At 44.1% G+C, this 18,515-nt stretch overlaps 1 protein-coding gene across 10 annotated transcripts in view; it reads right to left on the minus strand.

The window, feature by feature from the left end:
- Positions 1–18,515, minus strand: part of astn1 (astrotactin 1) — a 240,416-nt gene that overhangs the window by 68,609 nt on the left and 153,292 nt on the right. The gene's annotated exons all lie outside the window — the stretch shown is intronic.

Genomic DNA, 18,515 nt, shown 5'->3' on the forward strand with positions numbered 1-18,515 from the left:
TCCCGAGTGACGCAGTGCACTGCATCTAAGGCACTGCATCTCAGTGTTAGAGGTGTCACTACAGACCCTGGTTCGATTCCAGGCTGTATCACAACTGGCAGTGATTGGGAGTCCCATAGGGCGGCACACAATTGGCCCAGGGTTGTCCGGGATAGGGTTTGGCTGGGGTAGGCTTCAATGCCATACAACTCTCCTTCCATGGCCTCCAATTGTTCTTAAATACAAGTCAAACTAAATGCATGCTCTTCAACTGATCGCTGCCTGCAGCTGCCCGCCTGTCCAACATCACTACTCGGTTCTGACTTAGAATATGTGGACAACTACAAATACCTAGGTGTCTGGTTAGACTGTAAACTCTCCTTCCAGACTCACATCAAACATCTCCAATCCAAAGTTAAATCTAGAATTGGCTTCCTATTTCGCAACAAAGCCTCCTTCACTCATGCTGCCAAACATACCCTTGTAAAACTGACCATCCTACCGATCCTCGACTTCGGAGACGTCATTTACAAAATAGCCTACTCAATAAATTGGATGCAGTCTATCACAGTGCCATCCGTTTTGTCACCAAAGCCCCATACTACCCACCACTGCGACCTGTACGCTCTCGTTGGCTGGCCCTCGCTTCATACTCGTCGCCAAACCCACTGGCTCCAGGTCATCTACAAGACCCTGCTGGGTAAAGTCCCCCCTTATCTCACCTCGCTGGTCACCATAGCAGCACCCACCTGTAGCATGCGCTCCAGCAGGTATATCTCTCTGGTCACCCCCAAAACCAATTCTTACTTCGGCCGCCTCTCCTTCCAGTTCTCTGCTGCCAATGACTGGAACGAACTGCAAAAATCTCTGAAACTGGAAACACTTATTCCCCTCACTAGCTTTAAGCACCAGCTGTCAGAGCAGCTCACAGATTACTGCACCTGTACATAGCCCATCTATAATTTAGCCCAAACAACTACCTCTCCCCCTACTGTATTTATTTATTTATTTTGCTCCTTTGCACCCCCATTATTTCTATCTCTACTTTGCACATTCTTCCACTGCAAATCTACCATTCCTGTGTTTATTTTTATTTTTAATTTTTTTTACTTGCTATTGTATTTACTTCGCCACCATGGCCTTTTTTGACTTTACCTCCCTTATCCCACCTCATTTGCTCACATTGTATATAGACTTATTGTTCTACTGTATTATCGACTGTATGTTTGTTTTACTCCATGTGTAACTCTGTGTTGTTGTACCTGTCGAACTGCTTTGCTTTATCTCGGCCAGGTCGCAATTGTAAATGAGAACTTGTTCTCAACTTGCCTACCTGGTTAAATAAAGGTGAAATAAATCAATAAAATTGTAAATAAGAATTTGTTCTTAAATGACTTGCCTAGTTAAATTAAATAAAAAAGCCTATTGGTTCGAGCGCCGATGCTCCGGTACCATTTGCCAGACGGTAGCAGAGTGAACAGTCTATGGCTTGGGTGGCTGGACTCTTTTTCGGGTCCTATTTAACACTTTGCGGTCAAGGGCGGTGCATTTGCTATACCAAGTTTTGATGCAGCCAGTCAAGATGCTCTCTATGGTGCAGAAGTAAAACTATTTGAGGAGTTGACAGCTGTTAGTCATTCAATCTTAAGGTTGACGTACTCTTCAGTTAAAGTCAGAAGTTTACATACATACATATTTCAGCTTTTATTTCTTTCATCACATTCCCATTGGGTCAGAAGTTTACATATACTCAATTAGTATTTGGTAGCATTGCCTTTAAATTGGGTCAAACGTTTCAGGTAGCCTTCCACAAGCTTCCCACAATAAGTTGGGTGAATTTTGGCCCATTCCTCCAGACAGAGCTGGTGTAACTGAGTCAGGTTTGTTGGCCTCCTTGTTCGCACATGTTTTTCAGTTCTGCCCACAGATTTTCTATAGGATTGAGGTCAGGGCTTTGTGATGGCCACTGCAATACCTTGACCTTGTTGTCCTTGAGCCATTTTGCCACAACTTTGGAAGAATGCTTGGGGTCATTGTCAATTTGGAAGACCCATTTGCGACCAAGCTTTAACTTCCTGACTGAAGTCTTGAGATGTTTCTTCAATATATCCACATCATTTTCCGGGATTATGATGCCATCTATTTTGTGAAGTGCACCAGACCCTCCTGCAGCAAAGCACCCCACAACATGATGCTGCCACCCCCGTGCTTCACGGTTGGGATGGTGTTCTTCGGCTTGCAAGGCTCCCCCAGAGGACATTTCTCCAAAAGGTACGATCTTTGTCCCCATGTGCAGTTGCAAACCGTAGTCTGGCTTTTTTATGGCGGTTTTGGAGCAGTGGCATCTTCCTTGCTGAGCAGCCTTTCAGGTTATGTCGATATAGGACTTGCTGAAATAAATCATTAAATTAACTATTATTCTGACATTTCACATTCTTAAAATAAAGTGGTGATCCTACCTGACCTAAGGCCGGGAATATTTACTAGGATTAAATGTCAGGAATTGTGAAAAACTGAGTTTAAATGCATTTGGCTAAGGTGTATGCAAACGTCCGACTTAAACTATATATATATATATATATTAGGACTATGTGTACACTGTCACAAGCCAAAATTCGTAATGAACTCAGCTGGCACTGCCAGCAACCTTATATAAGAGACAAAATTCATAAATTCTACAGAACAACGATATAGCCATGTCTTAATTGTAAAACTAACAATGACTCAATAATCCTTGCCTTCTGGGAATGTAATAAAGTCATAAAGTTATGGGCGGAGCTAAAAAGTTGGCTGTCAAAAGTGTTACAATGTAAATTTACTTTTAACCCGTCTGTTTGCACATTTCAAGACATGGCATATGAGGGTGCAGTGAGATACCTGATGGGTTGGATGATACCTTTCTCATCAATCATCATCAAAAAAAGTATACTTAAAAACTGGAAATCCACCAATTCTCCGTTGGTAACACAATGGAAAGGTCAAATGCTTTATATAAATGTTTAAAGTGTGTGGGCGACTGAGAGAAACAAAATGGTGCACTTTGAAGCCATGTGGCGTAGGGTGATGCAGGAGCTGGAGATGGGGATGAGAGCATGTGGGTCTGGGCAGGTGTGATGTAGTTGATGCTTGTATGATGTTGGTTTTATATAGAACCTTTAGGAGTGCCATATGTGAAACAAGGATAGAGACTATGCTATGCCCTTCATCCCATAGGCAAACTGTAAATGAGCAGTCTCCCTCTTCCTCTCAATGACAAAGATGCAGTGGTCAAATAGTCCTGTAGAGGGCAATTTTGGAGCGCAACATCGACAAACTGTGGTTCGGAGGAGGAGGGAGGGAGGACTCAGGCAGGAAAAATGTGTCTAGATTTTTATTTTTTTTTGGTAACCATTTCACCCTGAATGAAGAGCCAGTGTTTTTCCTGCCCTCTCCTTCGATTAAAGCATTCATTAGGTAGCCCAACTCAGACAGGAGTTACAATGGCCTCATTCATTTTTGACATGCATATCAGCTCTGCTCATTATGATGAAATTACTGCTGATTTTCTGGGTGGTAGAAATATGTCGTAAGACAATAGGAAAAATGGACATATTCTGAATCTGCAGCAGTTTTATCTTAAGGGAATAATGATGACACCCTGTAATCAGACATATCAATTGTTTCATTTTAACACTAGGCATACTGAGCAAATGTACAAAGAATGTATAGGATATATTTATATGACTGGCATCCACTACTTCATATGTTTGAACCAAGCTGTAAAACCCCATGGTTTATCTGACAAAACAGGATTAAAGTGTACTTTGTGATTTTGGCAATGAAGCCCTTTATCTACTACCCCAGGGTCAAATTAGCTCATGGATACCATTTTTTATTTCTCTGCTTGCAGTTTGAAGGAAGTTGCTAACTAGCGTTAGCACAATGACTGCTGTTGCCATAGACGTCCAGTCATTGCGCTAACGCTAGTTAGCAACTTCCTTCAAACTGCACGCAGAGACATAAAAATGGTATCCACGCATTCACCTGACTCATTGCCAAAATCCGGAAGTATCTCTTTAAGAGTGGGTGCCTAATACTGGGTTATTTCACAACGCACAGACACATAGGAATCACTTCAGCATGCGTGAGCTATGTGAAAATCCATGTCACTTCTCATAGAGGGGCTATATTTGAAGCTTTGCAGTTTGTAGCAGTCTGGATCATCCCAGTGTCTGTTTGAGGAGGCGGAAAAATGTATACACCCCTAGGACAGAAAGCTTATACTGTATTTTATGTCAATAATGATTAATAATTCAGAATGCAAGAAGTAGGGAATAATATTCTGTGACTTTGTTGAAGCACAACAGTGTGTTGAACTCACTAGCACAGTCAAAATGAATCCATCAACTTCTATATTAAACTTTAGAAGGAATCTCCAGGCTAATAAGATAAGATACACTATTAAATGGGTCATACATTTGATGCATGACTGTGCTTTAATGCAACATTTAAATATATGTGAAATCATGTATTTATATACCCTCTCTCTTTTTGCCTCAAGACACCAAAGGGAGAGAGAAATCCATACACGATGAGCTAAACCCACAGCTCATATATCAGTGTCAGCCAATCAGAGCCCTGGATTGTGTTGATAACACGTTGCTCAAAGTGCTAGTGGCCTTGATGAAAATCCTCGCGCAGTGCTCTCATCACTCTTCATTTGCTGTGGCACCAGAGCAGTTCAATGGAACTAGCTGCTCCACACACACACACACACACACACACACACCATTATCAGTAAACAAGGCACGTCCAAGACATTTCCACATAACTATTATTCCCTCTAAAAGACGTTTCAAAATGTCCTCAACCATGGACTTGATGTGCTTCAGAATACTGTACTCTCTGTATTTTTTGAGATATGACTCCTGATTAAACCATGTAGGACACACATGATGTTCAGTATAAGAGCACTATGTTGTGCATGGAGCTTGACTGGAATGATCCCCATTCACAACATAAAACGCAAGCACTGATTATTAAAGCAGAAAAATCGATTACATTATGAAAAGTGGATTGGAAACGCTGTGAGATAAAATGTTAACACATTTACAGTGTTTTTACTGCTTTGGTGCAATTTTCACAAGTATGGGGTACATTTTCACAACTAGTCAAAACAGTCAAAACACATCATCAAAAAGGCAGTTGTTTCAAAACTCTTAGCACATTTCCTGTTGACTAAATAAAACACACAAAATCATACAATCACTTTTTCACCAAACTTAATCAGCGTTTCATCTAGAAATACATGTGTCACATTGCAATACTGTACATGTTCATAAAAAGTAATTGCCTTTCTCAATGCAATGGCCACATTTCTTTTGATTTGATTATCTTCTCTTTGTTAAAATACATTTTACTATTACTTAATCCGACTGCTCTTAATTGATGATCACTTAAACGTTTGGTAAACCTAGAGATTTTACATGTCAACTGGTCTGTCTACTACAGATTTTGAGAACCTCATAATGGAAATCTGTCTGTAAAATAGAAACACAAAGTATGATATATACTCCAATGTACTACTATGATGACGACTACTGTGATTTTACTTCACAGTAAGTTCACATGGCTTTACTAAAATTGCATTGGCCAGTACAGTAATACCGTAATCTATGGCGTTTACATAGCAGACACTTTTATCCAACGTGATAACAGTCAACACATTTTGGCATGTGACCGCAGTGGGACTCAAACCCACATGTCTGGTGTTGCTAGTGCCATGCTCTTATGAACTGAGCCACGTATAGGACCACTACAATACATGTGTAAAACACAATATTGTAAAATACAATGCAAGATTACAATCCAGGTGGAAGATTACCATCCCTATGAGAGAACCACCCTCCTTCAGGCTTGGATTCGCCATGCCAAAAGCATGTTTACTGCGATTTCGATGAGAACCTATTGCCAAATGCTCAAGACAGGCAAACTAGTGCCTCCTAATCACTATGTTTCTTTAATTTCCTTAATTTTCCTTACATTGTGAAAGATGTCTTCACTGATCACACATGGGATAGAAATTATAGAAATGTTCAGTCCATTTTAATGGGTAATGCAAGTGTATTGCCTAATGTGAAAACTGTCACGTGCGTTATAAGGAGGAGACCAAGGCGCAGCATGATATGCGTACATTTTTCTTTAATAAAGAACGAAACACTGAACAAAATAACAAAACGATAGGTGACGCTAATATGGATAGTGTAGCCAGGCAAATAAACATAGAACAAGAACCCACAAATACCCAAGGGGAAATGGCTACCTAAATATGGTCATTAATCAGAGGCAACTGTAAACAGCTGCTGCGGATTGAGAACCAATTCAGGCCACCATAGACATACATACACCTAGACCTTCCAAACCCCTAGACATACAAAACCCCTAGACAATACAAAAACTAACATACCCTCCCTCGTCACACCCTGACCCCCCCCCCCCCCCCCCCCCCCCCCAAAGGTGCGGACTCCCGACCGCAAACCTGAACTTATAAGGGAGGGTCCGGGTGGGCATCTACCCTCAGTGGCGGCTCTGGTTCTGGACGCCGCCCCCTACTCTTTACACTGATCCTTCCGCCTTTGTAGATCCGGACCGTGGATCATCGCCGTTTGCCCCGGACCGGGGACCGTCGCTGGAGGCCCTGGGCTGGGGACCGTCGCTGGAGGCCCCGGGCTGGGGATTGTCGCTGGAGGCTCCGGACTGTGGCCCGTCGTTGCAGGCTCTGGACTGTGGCCCGTTGTTGGAGGATCCGGACTGTGGCCCGTCGTTGGAGGTTCTGGACTGTGGCCCGTCATTGGAGGTTCCGGACTGTGTACTGTCGTTGGATGTTCCGGACTGGGTACTGTCGCCGGAAGCTCTGGCCTGGGTACTGTCGCCAGAAGCTCTGGATTGGGTACTGTAGCCGGAAGCTCTGGACTGCCGAGTCGCACTGGATACCTGGTGCGTGGTGCCGGTACTGGTGGTACCGGGCTGGAGACACGCACCTCAGAGCGAGTGCGAGGAGCAGGCACAGGACGTACTGGACTCTGGAGGCTTGGTGCGTGGTGCCGGCACTGGTGGTACCGGGCTGGGGACACGCCCTTATGTGCGTGTCCCCAGCCCGGTACCACCAGTGCCGGCACCACACCCTCATTAAATCACATAGCAACACAGTGTCTATTGAGTAAAGCTCTATAAAACACATGTTATCTTTCAAAAAGGAAAGAAACTCTGGCTAGCAGTCCTCTACAGCCAGACACAGTTAGACTTTTAATGAACTGTTAATGAAGTGCAAGAACATTGGGTTCTCCGGTTAGCTCTGCATTTGTTAGGCACAAGCACTTACACAGTTATCCTTTATGATTTATAGTTCTAAGACTTGTATAATGAATATATTCAACAACCAGTCAAATGCTTCTATTTTGATAGAGCTGTACAACAGCAAACTCCAATGATCTGATCGGATGCAGGAGCAGGACAATTGCGATAAAGTCAAAGGAAGGGGAAAAAACAAGTCACAATTCTTAAGTGTAAAGGTCACCAAAAGCCCCTGTGAGCTGTTTGCTCATCTATGTTAACTCAAAGTCCAGAGGGTGTTGAGAGGAAGTGCCCTTCAGCCGAAGGACAAGCGGAGATGAACATTACTCTGAATTAACTCAAGACAGCGAGGGCAGACATCTTAAACTGATGTCTTGTCCAAACCCCAACTCCTCTACCCTGTAGGACTAACAATAACAATAGGAAAATAGGAGTTGGGTTGCCAGAAACTCTCCTGTTGGAATCAAATCAAATCAAACTGTATTTGTCACATGTGCCGAATACAATAAGTGTAGACCTTACCGGGAAATGCTTACTTACACGCCCTTAACCAACAGTGCAGTTCAAGAAGAGTTAAGAAAATATTTACCAAATAAACTAAAGTAAAAAATTATAAAAAGTAACACAGCAACTTAGCAATAACGAGGCTATATACAGGGGGGTAGCGGTACCGTGTCAGTGTGCAGGGGTACAGGTTAGAGGTAATTTGGACATGTAGGTAGGGGTGAAGTGACTATGCATAGATAATAAACAGCGAGTAGCAGTAGTGTACAAAACAAATGGGGGGTGACCTTGATGACATTTTAAATGTATTGTCAAGGTTAAGACCTTGAACATGTCTACTAAATGTGTGATGTGAGGTTTAACTTCTCTTAAACCGAGAGTATAGGCTGATGAAACGGATAATGTTAACCAGGATTAAAGCAGACTGGGTTTGGGCAATTACAATACATTATGGATAGGATCTTGTTTTGTGTTTGTTTCAATGAGAGTGCAGCAGGAGGGATTGGACGACCTCTTGGGGTTAAAATTCAAACTGGCTGACTTAAACTGGTATTCATATGATATCTTTTAGGCCACTGCTCTTATGATGATATTACAGCCTTAGATAGTTTTTCTGCTGAGAAAGGAAATTGTGCCTCACACAGCCTACGTTTGAGATTAAACTTTGTGTGTGTGTGCGTTCTAACCTAGCGAAATGTACATGTCGCTCAAACCTCGCAAAATATTTGTTCAACTTTGAAGGCCCAGTGCATTCAAAAAAATAAAAATGTTTCTGTGTTGTATACATATTTCCAAACTATGAGGTTGGAATAATACTGTGAAATTGTGAAAATTATGATAATGCCCTTTTAGTGTAAGAGCTGTTTGAAAAGACCGCCTGAAATTTTGGAGGGATGGAGTTTTGGCTTGCCTGGTGATGTACATTAAATTAGGTAACAGACCAATAAGACGTCTGCCAATAAGAGTTAGTTTTCAGTTTTCCCTGCCCACTCAGACCACTCCCAGACAGTCATAGCAAAATTCTTTCTTGAGAAATGTCTCTTTGTTAAGAAGATATTTTGTTTTCTTTTTGAACATTTTTATTTAAAACAATCACAGTCAGGTAGATTACAAGATCAAAATTATGTGGACACCTGCTTGTCCAACATGTAATTCCAAAACCATGGGTATTAATATGGAGTTGGTCCTCCCTGTAAAGGCATTCAGAGGTGGAAGAAGGATCGGACCAAAGCGCAGCGTGGTAAGTGTTCATGATGATTTTTAATAGAAACGAACTGAACACTGAAATACAAAACAATAAACGATGTGAACAAAATGAAAACCAAAACAGTACCGTGTGGACCAAACACTCACACGGAAAACAAACACCCACAAACCAAAAGTGAAACCCAGGCTACCTAAGTATGATTCTCAATCAGAGACAACTAACGACACCTGCCTCTGATTGAGAACCATACTAGGCTGAACACAAAAACCAACATAGAAAAACAAACATAGACTGCCCACCCCAACTCACGCCCTGACCATACTAAAACAAAGAATAAAATAACAGAACTATGGTCAGAACGTGACAGTACCCCCCCCCCCCCCCCCCCCCCCCCCCCCCCCCCCCCCCCCCCGGACTCCGGCTGCAAAACCTGAACCTATAGGGGAGGGTCTGGGTGGGCGTCTGTCCGCGGTGGTGGCTCTGGCGCGGGACGTGGCCCCCACTTCACCATAGTTTTTGTCCGCCTCCTCAAACGCCCCCCTGGCCTCTTATGAGCGGCGACTCTCGCCGCCGACCTCGGACTGGGGACCCTCACCACGGGTCCCGAATGGCAGCGCCGAACGGACGGGAGACTCCGCCAGCGCCTGGCGGGCGGGAGACTCCGGCAGTGCCGGACGGGTGGGAGACTCCGGCAGCTCTGGAGTGAAGGACGGCTCTGGAGGCTCCTGGCTGACTGACGGCTCTGGCAGCTCCTGGCTGGCTGACGGCTCTGGAGGCTCCTGGCTGGCTGACAGCTCTGGAGGCTCCTGGCTGGCTGACGGCTCTGGAGGCTCCTGGCTGGCTGACGGCTCTGGAAGCTCCTGGCTGGCTGACGGCTCTGGAGGCTCCTGGCTGACGGCTCTGGAGGCTCCTGGCTGACTGCCGGCTCTGGAGGCTCCTGGCTGACTGATGGCTCTGGCAGCTCCTGGCTGGCTGATGGCTTTGGAGGCTCCTGGATGGCTGATGGCTCTGGCGGCTCCTGGCTGGCTGAAAGCCCTGGCGGCTCCTGGCTGGCTGACGGCTCTGGCGGCTCCTGGCTGGCTGACGGCTCTGGTGGCTCCTGGCTGACTGACGGCTCTGGCGGCTCCTGGCTGGCTGGCGGCTCTGGAGGCTCCTGGCTGGCTGGCGGCTCCTGGCTGACTTGCGGCTCCTGACAGACTGACGGTTCTGGCGGCTCCTGACAGACTGGCGGCTCCTGACAGACTGCCGACTCTGGCGGCTCAGGACAGACTGGCGGCTCTGGCGGCTCAGGACAGACTGGCAGCTCTGGTGGCTCAGGACAGACTGGCAGCTCTGGCGGCTCAGGACAGACTGGCGGCTCTGGACAGACTGGCGGCTCGGGAGACTCTGGCGGCTCAGGACAGACGGGAGACTCTGTCGGCTCAGGACAGATGGGAGACTCCCGGCGGCTCAGGACAAACGGGAGACTCCGGCGGCTCAGGACAGACGGGAGAATCCGGCAGCTCAGGACAGACGGGAGACTCTGGCGGCTCAGGACAGATGGGATACTCTGGCGGCTCAGGACAGACGGAAGACTCTGGCGGCTCAGGACAGACGGGAGCACCTGTAGGGAGAAGACGGAGAGACAGCCTGGTGTGGAGGGCTGCCACCGGAGGGCTGGTGCGTGGATGTGGCACCGGATAGTACACCGAGCCTGCCTAACCTTACCTGGTTGAATGCTCCCCGTAGCCAGGCCAGTGCGGCGAGGTGGAATAGCCCGCACTGGGCTGTGCTGGCGAACCGGGGACACCATGCGTAAGGCTGGTGCCATGTACGCCGGCCCATGGAGACGTACTGGAGACCAGATGCATAGAGCCGGTTTCCTGGCACCTGGCTCAATGCCCACTCTAGCCCGGCCGATACAAGGAGCTGGAATGTACCGCACCGGGCTATGCACACGCACTGGGGACACCGTGCGCTCCACCGCATAACACGGTGCCTGCCCAGTCCCTCTCGCTCTCCGGTAAGCACGGGGAGTTGGCGCAGGTCTCCTACCTGACTTCGCCACACTCCCTGTGTGCCCCCCCCCCAAGACATTTTTGGGGCTGCCTCTCGGGCTTCCTTGCCAGCCGTGTTCCCTCGTATCGCTGGCTCCTCTCTCCGGCTGCCTCTGCTCTCCTAGCTGCCTTCACCTGTTCCCATGGGACCCTTCCAGCCAGGATCTCCTCCCATGTGTAGCAACCCTTGCAGTCCAAAACGTCCTCCCATGTCCAGAAGCCCTGACATCGCTGCTGCTGCTGCCCGTTACCACGCTGCTTGGTCCTTTTGTGGTGGGTGTTTCTGTAACGGCATTCGAAGGTAGAGGTGGAAGAAGGATCGAACCAAAGTGCAGCGTGGTAAGTGTTCATGCTGATTTTTAATAGAAACGAACTGAACACTGAAATACAAAACAATAAACGATGTGAACAAAACGAAAACCCGAAACAGTCCCGTGTGGACTAACACTCACACGGAAAACAAACACCCACAAACCAAAAGTGAAACCCAGGCTACCTAAGTATGATTCTCAGAGACAACTAACGACACCTGCCTCTGATTGAGAACCATACTAGACTGAACACAAAAACCAACATAGAAAACAAACATAGACTGCCCACCCCAACTCATGCCCTGACCATACTAAAACAAAGAATAAAATAACAGAACTATGGTCAGAACGTGACACTCCCTTTGCTGCTATAACAGCCTCCACTCTTCTTGGAACACTTTCCACTAGATATTGGAACATTGCTGTGGGGACTTGCTTCCTTTCAGCCACAAGAGCATTACTGATGTTGGGTATTTAGGCCCTCAGTCTGCATTCCAATTGATCCCAAAGGTGTTCGATGGGTTTGAGGTCAGGGCTCTGTGCAGGCCAGTCATGTTTTTACACACTGATCTCAATAAATCATTTCTGTACGGACCTCGCTTTGTACATGGGGGCATTATCATGCTGAATAAGGAAAGAGCCTTCCCCAAACTGTTGCGACAAATTTGGAAGCACAGAATCGTCTAGAATGTCATTGTATGCTGTAGCATTAAGATTTCCCTTCACTGGAACTAAGGGGCCTAGCCTGAACCATGAAAAACAGCCCCAGATCATTATTCCTCCTCCACCAAACATTACAGTTGGCACTATGCATTCGGGCAGGTAGCGTTCTCCTGGTACAACGCTATGTACTACTCCCTTTACAGAACAGAGCAAACTGGCTCTAACTAGAATAGAAAGAGGAGTGGGAGGCCCTGGTGCACAACTGAGCAAGAGGACAAGTACATTAGAGTGTCTAGCTTGAGAAACAGACGCCTCACAAGTCCTCAACTGGCAGCTTCATTAAATAGTACCCGCAAAACACCAGTCTCAACGCCAACAGTGAAGAGGCGACTCCGGGATGCTGGCCTTCTAGGCAGAGTTCCTCTGTCCAGTGTCTGTGTTCTTTTGCACATTTTAATATTTTATTTTTATTGACCAGTCTGAGATATGGCTTTTTCTTTGCAACTCTGCCTAAAACGGCAGCATCCCGGAGTCGCCTTTTCACTCTTCAAGGAAATGTCTCAGTGACCCCAAACTTTTGAACGGTAGTGTAGCTCTGGTCTAACATTAAGCCAACTCTCAGAAGTTCAAAGACAATTTCGATAATTTAGATAATGCATATCATAACAAGATGCCCAGTGCTTCAAGTCAAGCCTCCTCCTTCACCTGCAAACTTGAGGTGGCTTCTCGTGCCCTACACTTGTCTATCTAATGCATGTAAACAACAAAAGCTGCTCTATCCGCACTGATCGGTAAAGTAATTTGATGTTGAGCTAAATGTACAAAAATCTTGATTTCAGAGGTTTAGAAAGGAACAGCGAGGAACGATATTAAATATTTTTGGGGGTTCGACTGCTTCAGAACTTTATTTTGCTGGTCACAACAGAGGGATGGAATAAAAAAATAAATAATTCAAAACACTCGATACAGGCACATCTATTTGATACTCAGAGTCTATTCAATGCTTGTTTCATGTAGGATTTGGTACTCGTCCTAGCCAACGTTTGCATATAATTTTCAACTGTGCACATTATAGGTTTTTCTTGAAAAAGTACACAGTAAGTTAATCATCAAAGACTGTAGCAGCAAGCGCCAGACGTTGTTAACCCTCTTCTGGGTCCTCGCAATATGCAAGTTATTTATATTTGACAAGTGAGATTAGCCCTCTTCTTCTGCTTCTGCAAACTGTCTGAAGACAACTTGCTTGCAGTCAAAGAAATCTGCTTCATGCTCTCTCTAATTGTCTCGCTGATGAACATGCAGCACAGTCATCACCCTGCCTTCTCTGCAAGCTGTCTTCCTACCACCTGACACCAACCCCACACTGCACCTGACAGAGAGAGGACTGCAGATGTAGGGTGGACTGAGGCCCACAGGCTCTTTCCACAGTACAGCCTGTACTATGGGGAGCACCTCCTTCTTATCGCTTCTACCTCCCTGCTCTTGCCTCGGGCTGCAGAGCCTTCAGAGGCACCTGGGCCATGCTTAGCCTTACCCTCTGACCTGCCTGTCAGCCAGAGCATGTGCAGCATGACGGGAAAAGGAGAGTTTGAGGAGAGAGAGGAAATGTTGTCCTGGATAAGTGGTAAATGTTCTGGTTCTGTCACCCTCAGGAAGAATCATCGTAGAGGGTTGGTGGCTGGTGGGGGTGCAGGTGGTTCACACTTCCTAATCAGTCAACTCTATATTTTGTCAACTCCGTACTGCGTCATATCTGTACATTTCAGTGTTTCTCAACCTCTGATCCTCACACTGTCTGAGAAGAGTAACACACTGTTTTAATGGTTGAGAAGCTCTATAAATTGAATAAATAAGGACTGTTTTTCTAGTTTGTTGTCTGTGTTAATCAAAGCCTCAGCTTGAATGTTACGGATTGACCCTGACACTAGTCTCTGTGGATGAGAGCACAGCTTTGAGCCAGAGAGCAGGTGATCTAATTCAAAATGACAGAGGTCCATAGCCTTTTAAAAACAGATGGACCTTTGGTTTAATGGAGGTCATTATTCAGACGTACTGTAGTTGATTTTCAGGTGCTGCCTGTATGTGGTACTGCTTTCATATGTTTCATTTCTCATTGGTTATTGAGGTTGTAGGTTCTGTCTCATACACTTTGCATACCTTATTGCAATCTGCTCTTTATACTGTATTATATCCATCTAAAATGTTATGATTAATCTTGAGGATTGAATATGATATCCTTCACTGTTTGAAAGATGCATACTTATTTATAACGTAATGATAATCTGCCTGTGTTTTGGATTTTCAAGCATCCACACCTACAGGAAGTTAATTAAAAAATAAGAATTTCAATTCATTATTTACCTTGAAGGGATACTTCGGAATGTTAGCAATGTTAGCAATGAGGACCTTTATCTTCCTCCCCAGAGTCAGATGAACTCGTTGATACCATTTTTATGACAGATTTTTTTGACTCCAGTCCAGTATGAAGGAAATTAGAGGTAGTTTTGCGAATCAATGCTAATTAGTGTTAGTGCATTGGCTGGGTATCTGCTAGCATGGTGTAAGTTCCTTTACATTTTGAATTTATGTTTAAATTAAATGGAGGTAAAACTGAAAAAGTTACAAATATACTAAACAAAAATATAAACGCAACATGCAACAATTTACAGATCATTAAAGGAGATCAGTAAATGCATTCATTAGGCCCTAATCTATGGATTTCACATGACTGGGAATACAGATATGCATCTGTTGGTCACAGATACCTTAAAAAAAAAGTTTGGGCGTGAATCAGAAAACCACTTAATATCTGGTGTAACCACCATTTGCCTCATGCAGTGTGACACATCTTCACATAAAGTTGACCAGGCTGTTGATTGTGTCCTATGGAATGTTGTCCCACTCCTCTTCAATGGCTGTGCGAAGCTGCTGGATATTAGTGGAAACTGGAAAGCGCTGTCGTACACGTTGATCCAGAGCATTCCAAACATGCTCAATGCGTGATATGTCTGGTGACTATGCAGGCCATGGAAGAACTGGGCCATTTGCAGCTTCCAGGAATTGTGTACAGGTCCTTGTGGCATGGGGCTGTGCATTATCATACTGAAACATGAGGTGATGGCGGCGCATGAATGGCACGACAATGGGCCTCAGGATCTCGTTACGGAATCTCTGTGCATTCAAATTGCCATCGATTAAATGCAATTTTGTTTGTTGTCCATAGCTCATGCCTGCCCATTCCATAACCCCACCACCACCATGGGGCACTCTGTTCACAATGTTGACATCAGCAAACCACTCACTCACACAACGCCATACACGTGGTTTGTGGGTTGTGAGACCAGTTGGATGTACTGCCAAATTCTCTAAAACAACATTGGAGGAGGCTTATGGTAGAAAATGTAATTGTAATTGTGTAATGTGTAATTGTGTAATGATCATGCTGTTTAATCAGATACTTGATATGCCACACCTGAAAGGTGGATGGATTATCTTGGCAACGGAGAAATGCTCACTAACAGGGATGTCAACAAATTTGTGCACAAAATTTGAGAGAAATAAACTTTTTTTACCATATGGAACATTTCTGGGATCTTTTATTTCAGCTCATGAAACATGGGACCAACACTTTACATGTTGTCTTTATATTTTTGTTGAGTGTATTTGGCCAAATATACCTTTGGGCCACATTTGGAAGAACATTTTATTTAAAAAAAAGATTAACCTCTAAGTGAGTCATTACTTTCACCATTAATTCTCATACATTGCCACATATAAATAAGTCTTATTATGTCTGCTGACAGAACTCTCAAAACATGCATAAATTATTAGCAGACTCACTCCAAATCCAGGGGGGCTCTGATATTTGGAGCAAAGGCTAGAACATGGATCACCATAGTCTCCAGTGAGCTCATTACTCCCACCAAAAGGGTAGGACTTTTATGGAGGCAGAAAGGAGATTAACAGATGATGATGATTTTCAGAAGTGCATTTTTTAAATTTAGGCCTATATCCCAAGAATCAAAATGTTCATATACTGTAATACCATTGTTTCATTCTCATAATTTGCAATTCCCTGCTCTAGAAGAACGAAGATTATGCTGTGTAAAGTGAATTCACAAAATGGCACTTTTTCAAAAACCATTGCATTTTGTATCTAATCATGTAAAAAGTGTCTGTACCGGTATCACAGAGTGAGAACACACATGAGTTTTCCACCTGCATGAGTTTTCATGCAGATGGAAAACTCAATCATTCAGAAGTGGTAACATTCTGTAAATGGTGAGGCAATGTCCTTGGGAAGAAGGCAAATTGGTCGATTCAACAGTGAAAAAAAACCAAAAAACAAACGGGAACAGTGGTGGTGGAGTTACTGGACTGAGACACTGAGGAAAGAGGGGTTATTACTTACCTGCATTTGTCTGTGTGGGGAAACAGCTACAGGTAAAAATATGGATTGCTGACAGAGTAGCATTTCAGGGAAAGAAACTCTAACTGATGTCAGTTGCCATGAGTCTGCACAAAACTGGCCGGACCTCAGATCAATGGAGACACTCAAGTTTTTTAATCCTGTATCTCTCAACACATTCACGAAAATGGTCATGGCCTCTAAACCTTCCAGCTGCCTACTGGACCCTATTCCAACTAAACTACTGAAAGAGCTACTCCACGTTCTTGGACCTCCTACAGTATGTTGAACATAATAAACGGCTCCCTATCCGGTGGATGTGTACCAAACGCACAAAAAGAATGTTAGTATTCTACAACGTTTTGGTCAAAACAAGAATTGTGTTTGGTTGAGACATGTTCTAAATCATGAATTAGCATCATTATTATGAATATATACAAAGAAATATCAATAGAAAAACAGGTCAAATTAAATGAAAATGCAGCTGCTTTGCTGTTATTCTAGCTGCACGGTTTGACTTGACTGTGTTAGCCGTAGCTGGGTAGCTAGCAAGCAAGCGATAAGAGCATTGCCAGTCAGAATGGCAACGGACATTTAGAACGAACGACAGGGTCCATAGACATAGAACAAAAAGACTTCACAATTTCTCTGGTAACCTAACTGATAGAATGAACAGACATCCGGCTTGGCTAGCAACCATAGATGTGGCTAGCAACCATAGATTAAATGATGAAAGGGATGAAATAGTAGCCTATGCATACATTTTTTAACTTATTGGTAACCCTTTGTAGAAAATCAATTGTACACTCAAGGTTGTGAAAAATTACTTTTGGCTGTGCTGTGCTGATCCACGGTGCTTGGTTCCACCTCATACCTATGACCACAGCACAGCCATGCTAAAAACGTTGTTTAGCACACCCTCTCCTCTCGTGTCCAATAGCTTTAAAATAGCCTCTACTGAAAAAGCCAAACCTTGGCCAGGAAATGGTAAAAAAACAATCGGCCTACAGTATCGGTCAAAAGTTTGGACACACCTACTCATTCAAAGGTTTTTCTTGTAGAATAATAGTGAATATAGCGAAGACATCGACATTATGAAATAACACCTTTGGAATCATGGAGTAACCCAAAAAATGTCACAGGGCTATTCCAGGTGAAGCTGGTTGAGAGAATGCCAAGTGTGTACAAAGCTGTCATCAAGGCAAAGGGTGACTATTTTGAAGAATCTCAAATATATTTTGATTTGTTTAACACTTTTTGGTTACTACATGATTCCATATGTGTAATTTCATAGTTTTGATGTCTTCACTATTATTCTACAATGTAGAAAATTGTCAAAAATAAAGAAAAACCCTTGAATTAGTAGGTGTCCAAACTTTTGATTGGTACTGTATATTGAATCTTCCATTCCTCTCAAAGATTTTTGAATTGAAATTGTCTACCCTTGAAGCCTGGGTTTCAGACATTAGGAAGTGGATGTCGGCAAATGTTTTACTTTAAAACTCGGTCAAAACAGAGGTTGTTGTTTGATCTGACAACTAATCTTGATGGTTTTACAGATCATCTCAAATGAAATTGTGAATTACTTTTTTGTCACTCTGGACACTGATCTCTCTTTTGACAAACTTTCAAAAATATTTAATGAGCACCTTATTTCCATCTTCGTAACATTGCAAAAATCGGAAACATTTTGTCCAAAAATCATGCAGAAAAGCTAATCCATGCTTTTGTCACTAGACAACTGCAATGCTCTACTCTCCAGCTACTCAGATAAAGCACTAAATAAAGTTCAGCTAGTGATAAATATGGCAGCTAGACTCTTGACTAGAACCAAACAATTCCCTGTTAAGGCTAAGGCGGAATTTGATGTTTTATTGCTAATCTATAAAGTGTGTGTGTGTGTGTGTGTGTGTGTGTGTGTGTGTGTGTGTGTGTGTGTGTGTGTGTGTGTGTGTGTGTGTGTGTGTGTGTGTGTGTGTGCATGTGTGCATGGACTTGCTACTACCTATCTTGACAATTTGGTACTGCCGTACATACCTACACGCACGCTACGGTCACAAGACGCCGGCCTCCTT

Source organism: Oncorhynchus mykiss, chromosome 28, assembly GCF_013265735.2.
Source record: "Oncorhynchus mykiss isolate Arlee chromosome 28, USDA_OmykA_1.1, whole genome shotgun sequence".
Taxonomy (NCBI): Eukaryota; Metazoa; Chordata; class Actinopteri; order Salmoniformes; family Salmonidae; genus Oncorhynchus; species Oncorhynchus mykiss.